Source organism: Lactuca saligna, chromosome 4 (genome assembly GCF_052625555.1).
Source record: "Lactuca saligna cultivar CGN05327 chromosome 4, ASM5262555v1, whole genome shotgun sequence".
Lineage (NCBI taxonomy): Eukaryota > Viridiplantae > Streptophyta > Magnoliopsida > Asterales > Asteraceae > Lactuca > Lactuca saligna.
The window spans coordinates 137163391-137178296 of NC_136420.1; the positions used below are offsets into that span (position 1 = coordinate 137163391).

The window sequence follows — 14906 nt, forward strand, 5'->3', positions numbered from 1 at the left end:
TAAGGGGAAGGAGCCGGCGGTGTAACATCGCATCACACACAAACATGATCCCGCATCGGATTTTCTGGGATTGCACTCTGATTTTCATTATTTTGATGTCATGGTATGGGACACAATATTATGATTTTGTAATCTGTTGTTTAATTGACAATGTTATGGTAAAATGTTTTAAAAATTATTGATTCAAAAATGAAATTTTCGGACTTGAATTTTGGGATGTTACAAAAATAATCCTATGAAAGTAGTTCCGAGATGAAAAAAAGTTTTTGAGATTAGAACTAATTTTCTTTCTAATACGTCTATCAAAGAGAACATGTCTCTTGAAAGAACTGAGGATCTGGTATCATCATACCCATCTTGTTCAGAAAACAATTAAATTTGGTTTTGTATAATGCCTTAGTAAAGACATCAGCAATTTCATCATAAGATAGAACAAAAATGAGTTTAATGTTACAATTTAGAACATAATATTTTATGCAATGGTACCTTATATCAATGTGCTTAGTCATTGAGTGTTGAATTTGATTATGGGAAATCACAATGGCACTTTGAGAATCACAATAGATAGGAATGTGTTGAAAGCAGTAACCATAATCCAAGAGTTGAGATTTCATCCACAGAACTTGAGATGTACAGCTGGCAGCAACGATATATTCGGCTTCGGCTATAGAGAGTGCAATGCAGTTTTTTTTTCTTGGATAACTAACTAACCAAATGACCACCTAAGAATTGACAGCCACCTGAAGTGCTTTTCTATCAAGTTGAAGACCGCCATAGTTTTAATTTGAGTAGGCTTGAAATAGGAAGCTCTCATTTGCTATGTACCAGATTTCGAGACTCTTTGTACCTTTGAGGTATCGGAAAAATTTGTTTCACAGCCAAGAGATGAGACATCTTTGGGTTGACTTGAAATCTATCACACAAACATGTAGGAAACATGATATCCGGACGACTTGCTATGAGAGAGCAAAGATCCAATCATTCTACGGTACTTCTTTTCATTAACTGAAACACCTAAAGGGTTGGCAAAGATCTTGTATCCGAAACCCATTGGTACCCTGGCTGAGGCACATGTATCTGTTGAGTATTTCTTGAGGAGTTCCGGAATGTACTTCTCTTGGTGAATGAAGATTCATCGATTAGTCTGTTTGACCTGGAGGTCAAGAAAGAAGCTTTACTCCTGATTCATGCTCATTTGGAATCGATTGACCATTAGTTTAGCAATGTCAGCAACAATAGATGAATACGTAGATCCAAAAATGATGTCATCCACATAAATTTGAACCAGCATCAGATGCTTTCCATTTGATCTTCAGAACACGGTAGGATCCAGAATTCCTCTTTGGAAACCGGAGCGCTTGAGAAAATTAGTGAGAGTCTCGTACCATGCCCGAGAAGCCTGCTTGAGTCCGTAGACAGCCTTTCGTAGTTTGTAACAGTCGTTTGGAAAGGAGATATTAACAAAACAGGGGATATTGAAGGTATACTTGACTATCGAGTTCACCATTAAGAAAATCACTCTTAACATCAATTTGGTAAACATTGACTCCTGTATGAGCAGCATAAGCAAGAAAGATTCTGATGGCTTCAAGACGTGCAACAAGAGCAAAGGTTTCATCGTAGTGGATCCCTTCTATCTGTGTAAATCCTTTTGCAACCAATCTTTCTTTATTTCGAATAATAAGTCCTGTGTCATCTAGCTTATTGTGAAATACCCATCTCGTACCGACAATGAGATGATTCGGAGGAGGAGGCACGAGAGTCCAAACTTCATTTCGGCCAAATTCTACCAGTTCTTCTTGCATGGCTGTAATCCAGTAAACATGCTCTAATGCTTCCTTGATGGATTTGGGTTCATCCATAGATATAAATGTTGAGAAATGACATTCATTTTGCAGTACAACGAGTATATACACTAGCATTAGTGTTTCTTATTACTTAGTTCGGAGGATGATCCTTTGTCCAGACGTGTAACCTTGGGAGCTCTTGTGATGCTGTCGACCTAATATCAACAGTAGAATTGATTTGCTCCCCCTGAATGGTTTGAATGTGAGGATGATGCTCCCCCTAAACTTCTGAACCAGAGAGATTGACATCATCATCAGAAGGGAAATCAAAGAAATTTTCATTTTCATCAATGTTGAGAGGAATGGACTCATCGAAATCAGCAGTTGCATCTTGGAAGCCATCCACATTAGAATCAAGAGAGGGATAAGCATTCTCCCCCTCAACATGAGAAGGTTGAAATGGTTCGAAATCAAATGGAGGGAGGCTGGGGATCGGACCAGAGATGGCTTGCGAAACAGGGGCTTCCAAAGGAGAGATTGGATTGGAAGTTGGCCTTGTTTGAGATTCTGAATCAAGGGCGGTTTCGGAAGGACCAAAGAGAGTTTCAAAGTCAACTTCAAGAGTTGTTTGCGGGTTCGGACATCCTGGCAGAGGAGCATCGGACTCTATAATGTGAATCGTAATATGGGTTGGGCCAGAATTCAGAACGAAATTGTCATCGAAAGTAACATCAAAGATTTCTTCTAGAACACGAGTTCTCCGGTTAAGAACTCTATAAGCTTTTGATTTTGAGGAGTACCCAAGGAATATGACTTCACCAGCTTTAGGTTGGAACTTGGTAAGCTGATCACGGTTGTTTTTGATGAATCACCTGCATCCGAAAACATGCAGAAATGAGATAGTTGGTTCCGACCATTCATTGCTTCGTACGTTGTCATGTTGAGGCATTGATTGATGATACTCCAATTTTGAGTGAAACAGGCAGTAGATACGGCTTCAGCCCAAAGGTAGAGTGGTAGATTTGTGAAGTTCAGCATGGATCGAGCAGCTTCAATGAGAGTTCTATTGTGTCTTTAGACTGCACCATTCTGTTGAGGAATATAAGGAACTGAGAAGTTGTGGTCAATTCCTTTTTCGGTGAAGAATTTCTCAATGGTGGAATTAGTGACTTCTGATCCATTGTTACTTCGGACTCTCCTAACTGGGAGTTTGATAAGAACTTCTATTCCTTTAATAAAATTGATGAGCTCTGAGACTGTTTCAGATTTTAGCCTTAGGAAGAAGATCCACGTGAACCTTGTAAAGTCATCAACAATCACAAGCATGTATTTCTTATGATGAGGACTTTCTACAGTGGATGGTTGACAAAGATCAATGTGTAGAAGCTCCAATGGTTCTGAAATGGATTTTTTGATGATAAAAGGATGACCCTTCTTCGATTGTTTACCACACTCACAAGCAACACACAAATAATCATTTTTGAATTTGAGAAGATGTAAACCTCTCACCATTTCACCTAATACGAGATCATTCATGTACCATAAGTTTAGATGAGCTAGCCTTCGGTGCCATAACCAGCTGACATTAGGAACAACTTTGGTGACAATGTAGAGTTATGGTTTGCCAATAATCATCTTGATGTCCAACGGGTACATGTTCTTGTTGCGAAGCGACTTGATTAAACACTCTTTCCGGTATTCAGTCATTACATAGATGTACTTTTTTCAAATTTCCACAGGTCGATTTGAATTAGTGAGCTGAGCAACACTTATCAAATTATGTTTCAGATCAGCTACATAAGCCACATTTGAGATAGAAAAGTTTCAATTGGTGAGAATCCCATGACCATGGATTTGGGAGATAGATTTGTTGTCATATGTCACGTAACCAGCGTTTGGAGAAAGCTTTAGATCTCACAGAATGTATTTTTTCCCCATCATGTGCATGGAGCAAGCACTATAAATATACCATATTGTTTCTTGCTCCAAATCACAAAGTGCCTGCAAAATTAGTGAGTAATGGAGTTTTTAGGCTCTGAATTAGACTTTGGGACGTAGGCACAGGTTTTGGACTTTGATTTTGACTTAGGAACAACTTTGTGTTTCTGGGTGGTATTTTTTGAACTCTTCGGAAACAGAAAAAAGGTTAATGTCTTTTCATTTATCCAGTAGTCATATTCAATGACTTAAGGGTTGCGAATAATCTTCTTCGGACCTTTGACTTCTAGAGTGTTGGAAACAGTTGTAACCTCCGAAATTGTTGTTTCATCAATTATAGATTTGACTTTCCACACAAACTATAAAGATTTTGAGAAATTTGTTTTCTTTGCATTTGTGGATTTTCTTGATGACCCATTGGTTTTTAAAAGATTGGGTTTAAAAATTGTGCCATCAAATTTAGCAATAAAAACAGATGGAACAGTCGAAGGAGAAGTGTTTTGGACAGTCATGTCAGTCGCACGAGATTTAGGCTGAGTAGAGCTGACTACCTTCTTTAGTTCTACATGACCGAGAGGTTCACAAGGTCTTTTGAGGATCTTAGAGGGAGTAAAGGAGTTTTGATTATGAGGTGATGCATGGGAATTCCGGGATACACTCTTTTTGGAGTTTTCAATGAACCTGGAATTTTGTCTAGTCTTAACTTCCTTTTTATGCGCATTTCGAGCTTCTACATTGGGATCTTCAATATCCTTCCTATTCAGCATTGGTTTTCTCTTAGGGTGAGATGAGGATTTTGAAGTTTGTCCTACGCATGGATTACTAAACTTAGGATTAATGGGAACTAATTTCATTTTTGAGATGACTAAGGAATTCGATTCGCAAGAATAAGAGGAGACACAACTTGAATTTCTGACTTTATCATCTAAGGATGTCCAAGAAAACTCAGAGGTAACAGTTTCAATTGTCACCAGAATGATTTCTTCAAAAACATAGTTATTCGGATGATTATCTCTAGGAACATAATCTATGCAATTTGAAACACTGTGATGAAATATTGTGGTCCGCTTCAGGTCTAGGTTTATCAGATGCGAAAGAAGCGTGGAATCAGGATGCTTGACAATAATTGGTTGGAACTCAGGAATTAGGGACTCAAAATGGTCTGTGGTCTTAGGAAGTGATGAAAAGGGAGAGACAAGGGTGTCCAAATTTTTGATGTTCGGAACCTCTCCCAAGAATGTCAAATTTTGCAATTACTTCAAAGGACTAGCAATTGGTTTCGGAAACTCGCTTCCGAGACCAGATGCTTTAGACCATGGATGATGAAAATTACGAGTCATCTGAATGTCCACTTCAAATATGTCTATGGAATTATGCAAAGCATCTATCTTAGCCATGAGATGTTTGTTATCAGAAATCAAAACATTTCGTTCAGAGTAGGTGATTTCACATTTGTCTTTTAAAATGATACATTCATCGTTTAACATTACAAGTTCACACTCTAAAGACTCGATTTTTAACTTTTTATCCTCGAAACGTAACCTAATACGATTTAATTCACATTCCTTATTCTCACTCACGTCTATGGCAGACTCATAGGATTTATAGATGGTGTTCATATCTGTTTGAATCTAGGTTAGATAAGGTTTACAGAGAGACAAGTCAAAATTATTATCAGAGATCATAGATTTTACCTGCTGAATGAGGCTTCATCCAGGTGGATCGTTAGTGGCCACGTAGCAATATTGAGGTTCAACAACATCATCTTCATCTTCTGACCCAGATGACCAATACCCCTCATCACCTACAACAGTTTGACTTTCCATCAAGCACATATTCCTTCTGGTTACCATGTCATCATCATCCCCGGATGACCAATATCCTTCATCATCTCTCGAAACTGTTGTTACGAAGGCTTTTGCACTTTCAACCATCTCTTGGGCTTTTCGGACATAGTAAGCAGAGTCCTTGACTTTTGGTTTCTGCGGAGCATCAGCCAGGCAATATTTAGCAAAATGATTACATGTCCACAGTTATGACACACATTTTTTCGTTTTTCCGAGTTGGGATTCTGAGAAGATTTCGAAGTAGAGTATGGCTTATAGAGGTTTGGTTTGTATGCGGGAGGATTTTCCAAAATTGATTTAGGTTCTGGAGCTAAGTATGGTTGAGGATTGTTGTGGTGGGGAGTATGGAATCAATTTTGATATGGTTTGTAAGAGGGATTGAAAGGACATTTGTATTTCATTGAGAGTAAAGCAAACTCATGTTGGAAACGGAGTTTAGAGTTCATGGCTTCAGAATCATTAACAGGATAGATTTGTGTGGGTAATATGGGTGCGGATGATTGAACAGATGTAGCAATGGGTTTGAAGGGATCAGAAGTAGATAAGTTTGGAATGGTTGGTTCGAAAGAACCAACAAAGGCAAGAGGGCCTCCGGGAGAGTTCCCTTATGGCTTGAGCAACATTAGACTCGTTTCCTTGAAGTTCATCCAAAATTTGATAGAGCTTTAACTTTTTTAATGAACCATTGCTTTGGAGACAATATTTCACATATCCCCATCCTTTGTCGAGACTGTTTATGAAATTTGAGATTATACTCCGAAAGAGTTCGGACAATCCCATGAGTAGTCATATTGTTGACCACGATTCGGTAATAGTTAGAGGTTGAGGCCACTGATTCACCAGGAGTGGAAGTGAAGGTATTGAGGTCGTTAACAACTGAGGTGAGGCGCTTGTCTTTCATATTTTCGGAACCTTCAATCAGGTCCTGAAGAGTGTACCAAATCTCTTTGGCTGATATGCATAATTTGATGTGCTCGAAGAGTGAAAGAGGAACACCAAACACCATTTCTGATAAAGCAGCTTGATCAGCATGCAGATTCTCAATATCATCTGCAGTTAGAGGAGTTGGACGAGTTTGATCTTGACCCATAAGCTGAGCAGCAACATCTCTCACAACCATTCTCATAGGAACATGAGGACCTTCTTTGACGGATCTCCAGATTTCTTCACCTTTATCTTTGGCTAGTAAAAATCTTTCCATTCTAACTTTCCAGTGATCATATTCTTCCACAACTAGTAATGGGGCACGTGTAGGGCCACCCACACTATTTGCGATTTGCATTGAAATCATTTGCTGAGGATTAGAAGCAATCATTGAAGTTAACATATCTTCAAGCTAAAGCAATATATAGAAGAACTTTTATCCTTAACACATAAATGGTTGAAATTCCAAGGTAATTTCAAACCATCTATAATATGCTCTTATGGATTCAAAGGACAACCACTCAAGATTAGATACCAATTGAGAGGAAAACTAGATCTGATGCACTAGGAGAAGGTTTGAGAACTCAAACCTTGAGTGAATGCTTAAGATCAATGTCTACTTGCTAATAAATGTTTTAGTCAAGCCTGGAAAGATCAGTCAAGTCTTAGTTCATATATTCAGCAAATGATAAAGTCATAAATGAAGAATGAGAATAAATGATCAAGGTAAAGCTAATAAATGAAGAACAAGAATAATGTTTGAACGAGATTTGAAATAACTTAGTAAAAGCCAAAAGTTAAGTGAATGATCCATTTTTGAATTTGCATTGAAAGCTCCAATAAATAGGAGTGAAGATTACAATGAATGTACTAGAAAACTTATATAGGCCTCAACAATAGAAATGTTTATGACATTCTGATTGTCTAATATTAAAAAAGTCTAAGTCCTACGAAATGTCTCATCAATGCAAAGACAAACTTTAATAAATGCATAAAGACAAAATACATTGACTCTGGATCAGCATCCATTCCGAGCATGAGGATCATTCTGGAATGCCTTCAGCTTCTCATCTTCTACTCTTCCGGTCCGGACAGATTCCAGACCACTCTTCTCATTTGACTCAGGATCATTTTTGTTTCGAAACACAAGTACTTTGAAAGGCAATCTTAGGATTGTTATAGGTTCACTTTCAAGTTCCAACAAGCTGATCCATTAGATATCTCAGACACTTATGGTCCATGTAGAGGGTATACCAAACACCATAAAAATAGTAGCGCCAAATCTTGAGGGCAAGCATCACCGTCCCCAACTCTAAATCATGCATGGGATACTTCGCTTCGCGAGGCTTCAGCTGCCTCGAAGCGTATGCAATCACATGCCCCCTCCACATCAACACAGTACCCAACCCTGCAATGGAGGCATCATAATAGAATATGAAATCCTCAACTGCCTCATGGATGGAAAGTACCAGCACCTCACAAAGCCTCTGGTGGAGACTCTTAAATGATGCACGCTGCTTCGGCCCCCAACCAAACATAACATCCTTCCTTGTCAACCTGGTGAGAGGAACAACAATCTTGGATAAGTCTCTAATGAATCTCCGATAATATCCCTCCAAATCGAGGAAACTGTGAATCTCAGATGGTGATCTCGACACTTCCCACTACATCACCGCCTGTATGTTGGTTGGGTCGACCAAGATACCGTTCTGGTTCATGAGTTGTCCTAGAAACTTAACATCGCGCAACCAGATGTCACACTTGGAGAACTTGGCGTAGAGCCTCTCCGTCTTCAATACCCCATGAATCTCATGTAAATGTTCCTTATGTTACTCTTTGGTCTTCGAATAGACTAGAATGTCATTGATGAAAATGATCACCGATCGATCCAACATAGGCATGCACACTCGGTTCCTAAGATCCATGAGCGTCGTCGATGCATTAGTGAGCCTAAAAGGCATCACCACAAACTTGTAATTCCCATATTGAGTTCGAAAGGTTATCTTCAGAATATCCTCCTCTCACAACCTCAACTGATGGTATCCAGAACACAAATCGATCTTGGAAAACCTAGATGCACCCTAAAGTTAGTCAAAAAAATCATCAATCCTTGGAAATAGGTAACAATTTTTCGCCGTCAGCTTGATCAACTCCTGGTAATTGATGCACATCTAGTGTGAATCATCATTCTTTCTAAAGAAAAGGATCAATGCTCCCTAAGGAGAACTGCTTGGCTGAAGAAATGCTTTTCCTAACTGCTCCTGAAGCTGAGAGGATACTCCTGCATCTTAGGAGATGCAAGACGGAACGGTGCCTTGGTAATCGACACCACACCCGGAATCAGATCGATCCAAAACTCCACTTGCCTCACAGGAGGCACACCCGGTAAATCCTCGTAAAATCATTGGGAAAATCACGTACCATAGGAACATCAGAAATGGAAGTTGATCCTTTTTCATCAACCCGAGTACCCACTACATATGCCAGATAACCCATACACCCATGTTGTAAACTCTGTCTTGCCCTCGCGACAAAACAGAAGGTTGATCCCGACTTATTATCCTCACCATAGATAATAAACATTCCCCCGCTAGGTCTCAAACTATCACCATCTAAAGCTCATAGTCAATCAGATCCCAAAACTCACTCAACCAATCCATACCCACGATCATACAAACATCTCCCATCGCAATAAGGATAAGATCTATAAGATAAATAAACACCGACGATCTCTAAAACAAAACCATGGTAGATAGCAGTAGTAGAGACTGGATTCTCATCAGGTATAAAGACACTCAAGGGCTATCTCAACATCTCTCACGCGATACTAAAAGCGTGATGAAAAGATGATGACATACAAGATCGACTTGCACCCGAGTCAAACAATACAAGCACATGCACAAAATTCACAAGAAAAGTACCAGCCACAATGTTGGAGCTGTGTGGACCTCCTCTATTGTCAACCAAAATCTTTTCCATCGAGCCCTCGGTGCCTTCACCTTCCCCTGTTGGTCATCAGTAATATACAGGGTCACGGTGGATGGAGTCTGAACCGCCCTAGATGAAAGCTAAGGATACTCGACCTTCATGTGGCCCATTTTGTTGTAGTTGAAGCAAAGCCAAAATCCCTTGGGGGTAATCCCTAGCCAAATACCCTTCCTTTTCACACAAGTAGCAGGTCGATCCTGACCGACAGGGTCCCTCATGTCACTTGTCGCACTTTATGCAAGTGTGGCCCTTGTGGCGTCCGACTCTCTAATTGGCGGGCTTCGGCCGCTTAGTCTTTGGTTGTGACTGTACTAGTCTCCTATCTCTCACATATGTCTCCTTCTCCTCCATAGCCTGGGTCTACGACACAATCTCACTCCTTATGATGTTGGTCTATAACTCAGCAAATATCAAATATGTAGTTTTCGCCACAAACTCATAGATATCCCTCCTCAGAATGCTCAAATATCGGCTCAAACGTGTCTGCTCTGTGGACACATGCTCAGGTAAAAACAAGGCCCTCTCAATAAACCTCTCCCAACTCACTGTAGAATTCTCTAGAATATAATTATTGACTATCATAAACTTCCACTCCCAAGCAAAGCAGGTTTAGTGCGAAACGAACCGTCAGATTCTCCGGACAAGAGCAAGTGTAAAAACATCCCTCAACATCAGAGATCCATCTCATAGCAGCAATCGTGTAACGCTTAGTCTAGGTATTATTTATTTTTCAATATTTTAGGGTTTTGGACTGGAACTCGATGAGTTAGGAACTCCAACTTGTCATGTAGCAATTATTTTGGATGTGGGTTTAAGGACTCAACTCGACGAGTTGGGGAGCCCCAACTCGACGAGTAAATGCTAGAAAGGAAAACCCTAATTTTCAGGGTTTGCACCCTATATAATCTCCTTAAGCCATAGAGGCTAAACCCTTATCAGCCCCCCAAACCCTAATATCGATATTGCAAACCCTAATCCCTATTTCCTTACATATTATGAGCTAGTTGGCACTTTGGAGAAAGAAGGGGAGAAGTTGGTGAGTAAGAGGCAATGATTTGGCAAGAATATTCGTGTTGGCACTGGGTTAAACTATTGTTAGTATTCAAAACCCAGTTTTTTATGTACATACATAGCTATATCTCGGATTTTCTCCCTTCATCCTTCCTCATTCTTAGTTGTGCATGCATGGGATTCATAAAGCATGCAACTTTATGAATCTCCAGGGCAAGAGTGTCTCTCAATGGGCTAGATCTGACTTTAGATCTAGTCTTGATGCCATGCTTTGGAGTTAGGGCATAATTCTCCTTTTGGGGCCATTATAGTTTCAAGACATGCATGTCCATAAAGCCTTAATCTTTGGGACGTCGTTGAGGTTAGAACCTTTTCTAAAAGGATTGGGTTCCCGATCTCTAAGGTCTTGGGCTTAATGGTTAAGCTTTTAGGTTTAAAAGACTTGGTTAAGAGTTTTGGACGTTTGGAATGGTACCAAAGGATAAAGTTGGAAACTTTATCCTTTAAGTCACATTAGGAATTTAGATATGAGCATTAGAGTCCCTAAAATCGAAAGAAAATATGAACGTGTGCAACAAGGGAAAAATTTGACAAGTCGAATAGGGTTTGCCTGCCTTCTGGATACTGAGTGAGATTGGAGAGTTGGTGAGATAACTCGACGAGTTGGCTAGGGTTGTCCTAGCTTTCTGAATACTGAAGAAACTCGATGAGTAGCCGTATGCACTTGATGAGTTGGGTCAAACATGGAATGTTGACCTTGACTATTGACTTTGACTTGAACCTGGGGTGACCAACTTTTACTTTAAGGGTATCTTTGTTAATTCGGATGTGATTGGGATTGGATCTTTTCAATTCAACATTTCTTGAGAGTGGAGTCTCATCACCATACCAGTGGTTCGAAGGCACCAAGGCCAGGCCATTATTGTTATGTTATGTGCTACTTGATTATTTATTATGTGGTATGCTAGTTGTATTTGTGGTAATTGCATGAAAGACCTCAGGTGGTTCCTGAGGCACTTGGGTGTAAGACCTTGGAGGGTTTCCATGGCATCCTAAGTAAAGACCTCGAGGGGTTCCCGAGACACTAGGTGTAAGACCTTGGAGGGTTTCCATGACATCCTTAGTTAAGACCTCGGGGGATTCCCAAGGCAATGGGCTAAGACCCTGGAGGGCTTCCAGGGCACCCGGAGTAAGACCCGGGAGGGTTTCCAGGGCATCCTTATATGTTTATATGCATGTCCTGTATGATTGATATGGATTATATGGTTATGTAGATTATGTGGGGTATGCTCTGGGGAACTCACTAAGCATTAGCTTACAGTCTGTTGGTTGTTTCCATTACTTTAGGATATAAGGGCAAGAGCCCGGCAAGATGGCATGACATGCACTCTGAATGTGATAATCGTATGAATCTTGCTATGTGTATGCTTTGAAAATTGTATACGGTTAGGGTGTTATAGCCTTAGAATGATAGATTTGACCTTATTTCCTGTTTCTTGTATGGTTGTGGTTCTAGGGTAGAGTCTATTATTCGAAAGTCTATTTGATCATGTTCTGTGTATATTTTCATGCATAAGGCAACCTGTTATGATTTATTTGAGTTCTGGTATGATGTGATTGAGCAAATCGTAGGATATCCTAGGATTTGAGTCATGTGGTAGTTTGTGAAATATGTTATATTTTGGGATGAATTAGAGTTATGAGGTAGAGCCTTGGGGAAGGTACAAGTAGGTGTGAAAGGTAGTATTTGGCCCGTACTACTAAAAGCACATGATATGTGCCTGAACTAATGTTAGATTTGGAAGCTCTAAGGAGAACTGATGTGGAAGGATTCCCTTTTTGAACATCCTGATCATTATGACTTGGGATATTTCAGTGTAGTATGGTGATGACATGATACAGAGTAAAGGGGATCAAGATAAGGATCAGGATTCAGTTCTGGGTCGGGCTATGCTACTGAGCCCATTGAAGAGAGGTTACGCGAGAGTATCGCGACTGAGGGTACGATGGGTGTTGTTGACGCTACCCTGTTGATTTTCGAGACTATCACAGAAGAGAAGATGGAGATCATGGAGGAGAGACTCAGGTCCTTCCAAGCCGAGATTGCCACACGCCAGGTCGGGACCCAAACTCCCTTGTTCTAGGAGTTCAAGGTGTGCGGGGCACCCGAGTTCTTTGGGGTCAGGGACCCTATAGTTAGTCGACGCTGGGTAGCAGACATGGAGAATGCCCGACACATGATCTCTTTCCCCGAGGCGGCAAAGGTGGGGTTTGCTTCAATATGTTGAGGGATTGAGCCAGGGACTGGTGGCAAGAGGTGACCCATCAGGTGGGGTCAACCAGAGTTTCTAAGATGTCTTGGGAGGAGTTTTTAAGCGTTTTGAGTTGGATTTTGCACCGTCCATCGAGGTGCAATGGATTGTGAGGGAGTTTGAGGAGTTACAGTATACCACTAAGACTGTGGCGGAGATCACCACCATGTTTCGGGAACGAGCACTGGTGATCCTGTAGTACGCTGTGGATGAGGATATGAGGATGACGAGGTATCATTCCATGTTGAGGGATGATATAGGCGAGTTTTTCAACTTCTCAGGGTGAAAAACCCTGAATGAGATGGTGGAGAAGGCCCGGGAACGGCAGATGGTGTTGGAGTTCCGCACCAAGCAGAAGCTAGAGTAAGTTTAGATAGTTGTAGGTCAGGCTAAAAAGCCTAAGACCTATGATTCTTCTGGTAGGGGCCAGCAGGGTCGTGGCCGGTGTGCTAAGTGCGGGAGGTCATATGGAGGAGTTTGTTGGGTCATAGGCACAATATGTTATACCTATGGTCAAACCGGCCACGTGAGGAGGGATTGCCCCAAGAAAGGATTGATTTGTTTCCACTGCAACCAGACCGGACCATAAAGGGCCGATTGTCCAAGGTTGTAGGGAGGAGGAGGAGCAGTGGTGGCGCCTGCATCCGCCGCAATGAGGATCACTGATGGTCGCCCTGCCAAGGTGGATGCTCATGCGATGAAGAGTCGCACATTTTAGCTTACCACGGAGGAGGCTTGAGTTGCACCGGACATCATGGCTGGTATGTAATCTATTTTTCTTATTTGATATTAATTGTTATGCTTATATGTATATGTATGTGTACTTGTATAGGGACATTTCTGGTCAATGGTATCCCAGCTCATGTTCTTTTCGATTCGGGAGCTACTCGATCCTCCATATCTCTTGCGCTTAACAAGAAGTTCTAAGGACTTTTGATACCCCATTGGAGGTTGAGATTGCAGATGACCGCATCGTGAGTGCTGCGATGGTATGTTGGGACTATGTCCTGAACATGTTTACGGAGAGATTCCAAGTTGATTTGGTTCGGATACCATTGTGAGGGTTGAAGGTGATCATTGGGATGGACTGGTTGAGGGTCAACATGGCCATGATAGACTGTGAGCACCAGCTGGTGAGAGTTCGAACCCTAAGTGGGGGAGAACTGGTTATTCATTGGGGAACGACTTCGTAGGGGCCAACTCTCTGTTCGGATAAGAGTGCTAGGAGACTTCTTCATCAGTGTTGTTTGAGATTTTTGGCACACATATTAGATACGAGGGTTGAGCTCACGACAAATTTGAGTAGTGTACCGATTGTACAATATTTTCAGGATGTCTTTCCTGAAGAGTTGCCAGGGGTGTCTCCAGCGAGGCAAGTAGAGTTTTGCATTAACTTGGTGTTAGGTTCCGCTCTGATAGCTAAGGCAGCATACCGGCTAGCCCCACCCAAGATGCATCAGTTGTCTATGCAGCTTCAGGAGCTGCTAGACCGATGATTTATTCATCCTAGCAGTTCCCACTGGGGAGCACCGATCCTATTTGTGAAAAAGAAGGACTGGTCACACAGGATGCGCATCGATTATCAAGATCTGAACAAGCTAACTGTGAAAAACTGATATCCGCTTCTGAGGATCGATGATTTTTTTGATAAGCTGCAAAGTGCATCTTGGTTTGACAAGATTCATCTTCGGTCGGCATACCATCAGATGAGGATTATGGATGACGATATACCGAAGACAGCTTTCAGAACTCGATATAGTCACTATGAGTTTGTGGTGATGCCATTCGGGCTCACCAATGCCCCAGCAACATTCATGCACCTCATGAACAAGGTGTGTTGACTGATGTTGGATCGGTATGTGATTGTATTTATCAATGATATCTTGGTCTACTCTAAGACAAGGGAGCAGCATGGGCATCATTTGAGAGAGGTATTGGAGACACTAAGGATGGAAAAGCTTTATGCCAAGTTCTGGAAGTGTGATTTTTGGTTGCATGAAGTATATTTTTTGGGGCATATCATCAACCAAGAGGGTATTTTGGTTGATCCAGCCAAGATTGAGATGGTGATGCGATGGGAAATACTGAAGAATGCATCT

The 14906-nt window shown here is 41.1% G+C and overlaps 1 pseudogene; it reads right to left on the reverse strand.

Moving 5' to 3' along the window:
• Positions 1–1457: 1457 nt before the first annotated feature.
• Positions 1458–1862, reverse strand: LOC145040190 (putative mitochondrial protein AtMg00820 pseudogene; annotated as a pseudogene).
• Between the last annotated feature and the right edge of the window lie 13044 nt (positions 1863–14906).